Source organism: Orycteropus afer, unplaced genomic scaffold (genome assembly GCF_000298275.1).
Source record: "Orycteropus afer afer isolate SDZICR_OR568_19922 unplaced genomic scaffold, OryAfe1.0 scaffold00834, whole genome shotgun sequence".
NCBI classification, from domain to species: Eukaryota; Metazoa; Chordata; class Mammalia; order Tubulidentata; family Orycteropodidae; genus Orycteropus; species Orycteropus afer.
In genome coordinates, this window is record NW_006922421.1 from 692,810 (window position 1) to 700,845 (window position 8,036).

Below are 8,036 nucleotides of genomic sequence, written 5' to 3' on the forward strand. Positions count from 1 at the left end.
GTGTTTGTTGGCTGCCTGAATATCCTCTTTAGTGAATCTCTCTGCTTTTTCTTTCTTCTCTCTTCCAGCCTCTTTCGCCTTTTCATCTTTCTCCTTTTTTTCTGGAGCAAACCTCTTTGTCAATACATAAGACAATTGCTTGTCAATTTCAAGGCATAGTCATCCCACAGGATCATAAACTGACCAGTCTCCTTGGTGGATGATAGTTACTTCATTTGCAGTCTAGAGTCACTGCATGTGCATAATCTTAAAGCCTACTGACCAATCATGGCAGGCTGTAGTGTAGAGCTAGATCAAAGTATCAAATCCTCAAGTTTTGTACAAGATTACCCAGGAAATGTCATTCACCTGGACAAAAGTAATGGACCCTCTGGGACAATAAACTAGGGCAAAGGAACTCCTTAGGACTTGGGGGAAAAGTTTTCAAGCTGTTTTTCCAAAGAACACACAAAATAACTCATTTCAGCTCAGAGCCATTCTTCAAAACCCAGTCCTTGACAGTTGTTTTTCTCGGCTTACATGCTCTTCCCTCGGAAAATTCACCCACCTTCCTAATGCCAGCTGTCATGGATTAAACTGTGTCCCCCTAAAATACGTATCAACTTGGCTGGGCCATGATTCTCAGTGGTTTGGCAGTTATGTAATGATGCAATCCACCCATGATGTGATCTAATGTGATCACCCAGTCAGTTTAAGTGGATTAGAGTGACTTGGGTCATTGCCCTGTTCTAAAAGGAGTCTCCCTGGGGTGTGGCCTGCATCATCTTTCATCTTACAGGAGAGAAAAGGGGGCAGAGAAAGAGGAACCTCAGAACCACTGAGAAAGAGCCAGGAGCACAGCATGTCCTTTGAACCCAGGCTGCCCACACGGAGAACCTCCCAGATCCAGGGAAGGACACATGGAGATCTCCAAGGGATGCAGGGCCCACAGATGATAAAAGGACCAAGAATCTTCCCCCAGAGCTGAGAGAGAGAGAAAGGCTTCTCCTAGAACTGGCACTCTAAATTCAGACATAGAGCTTCCTGAGCTATGAGAGAATAATCTTCTGTTTGTTATAACCATCCGCTTGTGGATATTTCTGTTACAGCAACGCTGGATAACTAAGACACTAACTATTGGAGTGAATTCAACTATTTAACAAGGCCTTCTCTAAAGCTCATTTCCAAATATTCATCTACTACTACCTCTATGTCTCTCCTTACGACCAGCAAAGATTTATGGCTAATACAGAGAGAACAGCTTCCTCCAAATTCTGAATGGCCTGCCACATCTCCACTAAAAGCAGTCAAACATGAACTCCAAAGGAATTCCAGAAATCAGTGGTAGCTAAACACTGCAGGGGGGTCCCTGGGAGGGGTAAAACATTAAGCACTAGCCAAAACATTGACAGTTCAAACCCATCCACAGGCACTTTGGAAGACAGACCAGGTGACACGGAAGCAGACTGATCATCAGGTCTTTCTTCACCATTACTGGATAGGTTCAAGCCAACTTTTTCATTAGTAACTGAGCACAAACCATAAACCTCCTGTGCCAACCTAGGTGCCTTGTCCAAGTAGCACCATTTTTAAAATAATGGTAGCATACTTGAGTTTTAAAGCAAAGACAGCTCCTTAAAGTAAACAGTTCATGTAGTCTTTCACCTACATTATCATATCACACAGCAGCTGACATGGTTTGCCCCAACCTAGAATTTAAGACAAACCAAGGAGCTCTGGTAGCATAGTGGCTAAAGCACTTGACTGCTAACCAGAAGGCTGGCGGTTCAAACCCACCAGCCACTCCTCGGAAGGAAGGTTGGGCAATCCTACTTCCGTAGTGATACTGCCTGGGAAACCCAAGGAGGGGTCGCTATGAGTCAACAACAACATCCTTTAGAAAAAAACAAAATTCTAGTTTTAAAAGTAACCATTTTATTGACTGTGGGAAAGACAAGGGAATATAATTATTTCACAATCATCATCCAGAAGAAAGAAGAGTGAATCTTAACTCTTAAAAATCATTATAAGAAAATAAAACTACAATATTGTTGTTATTGTTACGTGCCCAGACTTGGCTCGGACTCGTACCAACCCTCTCCTTGGGTTTCCGAGGCGGTATCACTACGGAAAGTTGGTTATCCAACCCTCATTCGAGGACTGGCTGGTGGGTTTTAATCTCCAGCCTTCTGGTTAGCAGTCAAGTATCTTTTACACTACACCACCAGAGCTTCTCAAAACTAAAATAAAAAGCAAAAAAACATTTCACAAGTTACATCTAGTAATACTCTGCTTTTCAAAAACATTACCAGGGGATAGCGCGAACGCAGTCCCCCACTACCACAAATTATGCAGTCGAGTTTCCCACATTTGGGGAAATCGCAGAGGTCAACACATCCGGAGTGCAATGGATGAGCCTCGCCCTGGGAAAACCACCTTCATGATCATGGTATCTCCCCTGCCAGGTAAGTATGAGTTATTGGCGCCGCTGCCTCTGGTTCCTTCTGTGAAAAACACTTTATACACACGACCATTAAAAAAGTTGGTACCAAAAAGACCCATTTTAGCATTACTATATAGTCTAAGAAACAGAAACTTCTCTATCACTTATAATTTCTCTCTTTCTCCCTAAATTTCCGGAGCGCAGCCATCCGTTTAGATTTGAGCATGCCTTGCGTTCTCATTTACATATCCACACCCTCTTCTCATTTACATATCCACACCCTCTGCTTGTGACATCACCTCCCTTTCCGTTCTTTCTCCGTCCCTAGTCACCATTACCACTCTTCATCTAAACTTTATAAGAAACTTTAACCTTGACTGGAAAATACCAGGCCACAGCAGCTATAAATGAAATGCTTCCGAAATTATTTATATTTGTTAATGGCGCTTAACAGCGCAAGGGTTCCGAGCATCCTGAAACTAGTGCAGCGCCCCACGCTTCTGTGTTCCTGGTCCATTTTACCTCCTTCCAAACAACTGGCAAGGGCCTAGGCCCGTTTTTAAACAGACAGCAAAAACAATCTCGGAAAACGCACACACACACATACACAAAGTTTAAAGATTTCAAAGCTTGCTACAAAGCAACAGTGGTACTGGCATAAGGATAGATAAAAAAGTGGAATAGTGGAGTGGAAGAACAGTGAAACAAAATTCAAAATCATAAAAAAAGACCAGGTTCACTCGTCTGATAGAGCCTGGTGAGACCCCTGAAACTATGGACCCTAGTCACCCTTCAGGTCTGGAATTGAACTCACTCCTGTGGCTTCCAGCCAAACAATAGACAGGCATTTACACCAATTAGATACACGCCTTAGAACAATTGATCAATCATGGGAGAACAGAAGGGCAGTATTTGCACAAGGAGATAGGTCAGGGGGCAGGAAGGTATAGGAAAGGACACAGGTAAGAGGTAACTCTACAGGGAGGAAGTGGGAGGAGAGCTGTTACATTGTGGGGAATTGCAGTCAGTGTCGTGAAACAAAATGTGTATGAACTGCTGTATGGAAAATGAATTTACTCTGTAAACTTTCACCCAAATCACAATAAAAATTTTGAAAAGAAAAAAGAAATGGAATAGCACTGAGAATCCAGAAATAAACCCTTACATTATGGTCAACTGATTTTCTACAAGAGTGCCAAAACAATTTAATGGGGAAAGACCAGTCTTTCAACTGTTGATGAAAACGACAGACAATAGCAAGTATTGAGGAGGATGTGGAGAAACCTCAACCCTCATTTATTGCTGATGGTGTTGGGACAACTGGATCTCCACATGCAAAATAATTAAGTTAGACTCACTGTGGTAGTTAAGGTTATATGTCAACTTGGCTGGCCTTGGTTAAGTGGCTGGGCAGCTGGATGTAGTTATTCCCCATGGTGAGACGGCAATTCCATGGTGGGATCTACTGAAGCAGCTGAGTAGCTGCTTTAGGGATGTGGAATGCTTCCAGTATATAAGCAGCAGCTTTGAGGAAAGTCTCTAGTTTTCCAGCACGATTGAACAGGTCATTGTTCATCAAGCCTGCCATGCCTGGACGATCTTGGGACTTTTTCTGGACTTGAATTAGTGGCCTGCTGTGTTGTCTGGTGATATTGGGACTGTGCCTTTTCACTTGTTGACCTTGGGTTTGTCAGCCTCAGCAGCCAGCAGTTGCCTGAGTGAAGAAAAGCCTCTAGCTTCAGTGGCTAGGAGTAAGAGGCAGAGTTGCAGCTCAAGGTTGAGGGGCTTTCACCTAGCCCCTAGAGCCTGGCACTTGGAATTCAGACTTCTAGCTTCCAAAACAGTAAGAGAATGAACTCCTGTTTGTTCAAGCCATCCCACTTGTGGTATATTCCTGTCAGAGTGGCACGAGGTAACCAAAACACTCACCTTACACAATATACAAAAAATTAACTCAAAATGGATCAAAGGCCTAAATGTAAGAGCACCAAAACCATAAAACTCTTAAAACAGAGGCATAAATCTTCATGACCATGAGTTAGGAAATGGTTCCTTAGATATGACATAAAAATACAACAACAAGAAAAACTACATAAATCAGACTTCAAAAAGTTAACAATTTTTGTGTTTCATTGGATACTATCAAGAAAGTGAAAAGACGACCCACAGTATTGAAGAAAATATTTGCAAATCATCTATCTCATAAGTGACTTGTATCTAGAATATATAAAGAGCCACTACAAACAATAATAAAAACAAATAAACCAATCTAAAAATGGGCAAAAGATCTTAAGACACCTTTCTCCAAGAAAAATCTACAAACAGCCCATCAGCACACTGAAAAGATGCTCAACAGTTACTGCACATCAGGAAAATGAGAACCAAAACCACTTCTCACCCACTAGGAGGGCTGGATGAAAACGACAGACAATAGCAAGTATTGAGGAGGATGTGGAGAAACCTCAACCCTCATTTATTGCTAACGGAAATAGAAAATGTTGCAGTCCACTGTGGACAACAATTTGGCAGTTCCTCAAAAAGCCACACATAGAATTACCACATGATCCAGCAATTACTCCTGGGTATATACCCAAGAGAAATGAAAACATGTATGCATAAAAAGTTGTACATGAATGTTCACAGCAGCATTATTCATAACAGGCAAAAGATAACAAAACCTAGAGTCTGAAATCACCTCTATATTACTATTTGTCCATCAAGCCGATGGCATTCATTGCACAACAACAATCATTGAAACGCTGCTTGGACAGTAACATCTGGCAAAATCACTGAGGGCTTGAACAAGGGATTGGTCTAGTTTTTCTGCCTGGCATTCAGTTATCTTACTTACTAGACCACAGGCCCCTAGAGCAGTGTGTTTCGTTTGTTGTTTTAACAAAATTGGGGTAACACACATATAATTTACTGGATATATTATTTTGTCACTAAACTTTATTCTCTTGCATTGAAACATATGTTGTTGTGTACCACTGAGTTGATTCCAATTCACTGCAACCCTATAGAGCAGAGAAGAACTGCCCCATCGGTTTCCTAGGCTGAAATCTTTACAGGAACGGATTGCTAGGCCTTTTCTCCCATGGAGCAGCTGGGGGGTTCAAACTGCCAACCTTTTGGTTAGCAGCCAAGCACTTAGCCATTGCATAACTGAGGCTTATTACAAAAAAATAAATAGAAAGCATAATTTAAAATTTATGCATGATAGTACATCTTATGTTGTTGTTGTTGTTATGTGCCGTCGAGTCAGACCCGACTCATAGCGACCCCTCCTTGGGTTTCTGAGGCAGTATCACTACGGAAGTAGATTGCCCCGTCTTCCTTCCGAGGAGTGGCTGGTGGGTTTGAACTGCCAGCCTTCTGGTTAGCAGTCAAGTGCCTTAGGCACTATGCTCCCAGAGCTCCAGTACATCTTATAGAGGGATAATAATCCATTTAATCATTCTTCTATTGTTGGGCACTTAGTTTGGTCCTGATTTTTCACTATTGTAAGTAATGCTGGGTTCTAGGTAAAGATGGTGCATTGAACACACATCCATTTTATTCCCTCCCAGAACCCAACAAAAACTGTAGTAAAGTAATTGTTTTAAAGGCAACAACCTTCAAGGATGGAGAGGACAGAGGGAATAACAGCAACACAGTTTTGGAAGTTACAAGTGGTAAGTGATTGAACAGAGGAGGGACACCCAAATCTTAAGCCACTTTTGGGGAAAGCAGAAAACTAACTCACTAAATGGCAGAACCCTCAAAAAGCTCCGTATTTAGCAGTACCAGAACCTCTAGAACCAGGTCAAAGTGGGAATTATAAAAAAACCTGGTGTAGTATAGTGAATTACTTAATATAGCTGCTCTAGCCTTAGTCTTTGTAACTCCCACCAAATGACTAGGTGGTAATATGCAATCAAAGTGCTTGTGGCCCACCAAGGAGATTGGATAGCTTGCTAATAATGTAAATAAGGTGCATGTAAGTATTTGTGGGGTAAGATCATGCAAATAAGGTGTATGGAACCCTAATGAAGGGACAGGTCAGTTTTGCCATCCCTTGAGGCTTAAAATGAGCCATCTCAGAAGCATCTCATGATCTCATCTCATGATCACAAAGAAAGAAGAGCCAGGAGTGGAGCACATCCTTTGTACTCAGGATCTCTGCTCTGAGAACAACCTAGACCAAGGAGACACAGAGAGAAAGAGAGCTGGAACACTGGAGGCGGTGAGAATCAGTGGCAAGGAAACAATGGTAGCAGAGGCAGCAGAACCAGGCACTGGCAGTAGACGGTGCAGTGGGCTTCCTGGCCCAGGGAGTGAGAAGGATGAGCGCCACTGGGCAGGAGGCTTGCTGGCAGAGTAGGTGCACCTGGGCACTTACTTGCAGAGCCAGAGAACTTTGTAATACTTGCCTGAGTAGAGCAGAGGCCCAACAGGCTGAGGGCCAGAGAGAGGCATGTCTGTGGGCATGGCTGACAAGAAGTTGTCCGGACCAAAGAACTGCATCCTGAGTCATTTCTGATGCTGAATTGTAACCTGTTACTTTCCTAATAAACCCCAACACTGTGAGCACGATCTGTGAGTTCTGTGTGGCCACTGTAACAAGTTATCAAACCCAGCAGAGAAGCAGAGTGCCGTGGAAGGGGCAGTTGGTGTCAGGATTGGTAAAAAGGTTGACCTCTACCTCCCAGGAAGCAGCCTTGATCGGCTGATGCTGATAATGATTCTCCTTGTCCCTTGTGAAGTTAGAGGAGGTAAGATGGAAAGCTGCTTCAGAAATAGAAACAGATGTCCAGACCCCTCCCTCACCCCAAGCTGGGAAACTCTGTCAGGCAGTAGCTAGAGTGGTAAGACAGACTAGGGAGGGTACAACTGGGCCCCAAGCTCAGGTGAAACCATGAGCACTTACTGAAAACAAGAAGCACATATGCATTCCAAAGGCTGAAGGCCCTCGACTCCCTCTGTCCTCAATTCGGTTCCCATAATGCAGGCAACTGGCCCTTACCTGCCAAATACTGAGTTCTTTGAGAAATCTAATCACCCAGGAAGAAAGTGCTAAGGATGCTGATACCCCTATGAAGGCCTAGGCAGATTTCTCTGCAGCAAAGCAGAGGCCACACACCTACCCTGGCCCACAGAGCTTCCAAGCAGCTTTCAAGCTACCTACCCAAAGACATCTCAGAAGAAAGTCCTGGTGATCTACTTCCAAAAAATCAGCCAGGGAAAACCCTGTGGACACACACGGAGTTGCCATGAGTTGGAGTCCACTTGACAGCAACTTTTTTTTTTTCCCTTTTAAAGAAATGTACCAAATCAAAACCAAACTCACTGCCATTAAGTCGATTCCGACTCATAGAGACCCCCTTTGGGTTTGCAAGGCAGTAAATAAATCTTTACAGAAGTAGATTGCCCAGTCTTCCTTCTGTGGAGTGGCTGGTGTGTTTGAACCACTAACCTTCTGGTTAACAGTCAGATGCCTTAGACACTATGCCACCAGAGCTCCTTAAAGAAATGTAAGCAAATGAAAAAAGGTAAAATAAGCCAGAAGGGGATTAATCAACTGGAGGAAAAACATAAGTAAAAGAAACTTGATGACGATGGAATACAATGCTCT

The 8,036-nt window shown here is 43.1% G+C and overlaps 1 non-coding gene across 1 annotated transcript; it reads right to left on the reverse strand.

Moving 5' to 3' along the window:
- Positions 1–2,288: 2,288 nt before the first annotated feature.
- Positions 2,289–2,452, reverse strand: LOC122151864. The gene has a single exon (XR_006164311.1). It is a non-coding gene; the product is annotated as a U1 spliceosomal RNA (small nuclear RNA).
- Between the last annotated feature and the right edge of the window lie 5,584 nt (positions 2,453–8,036).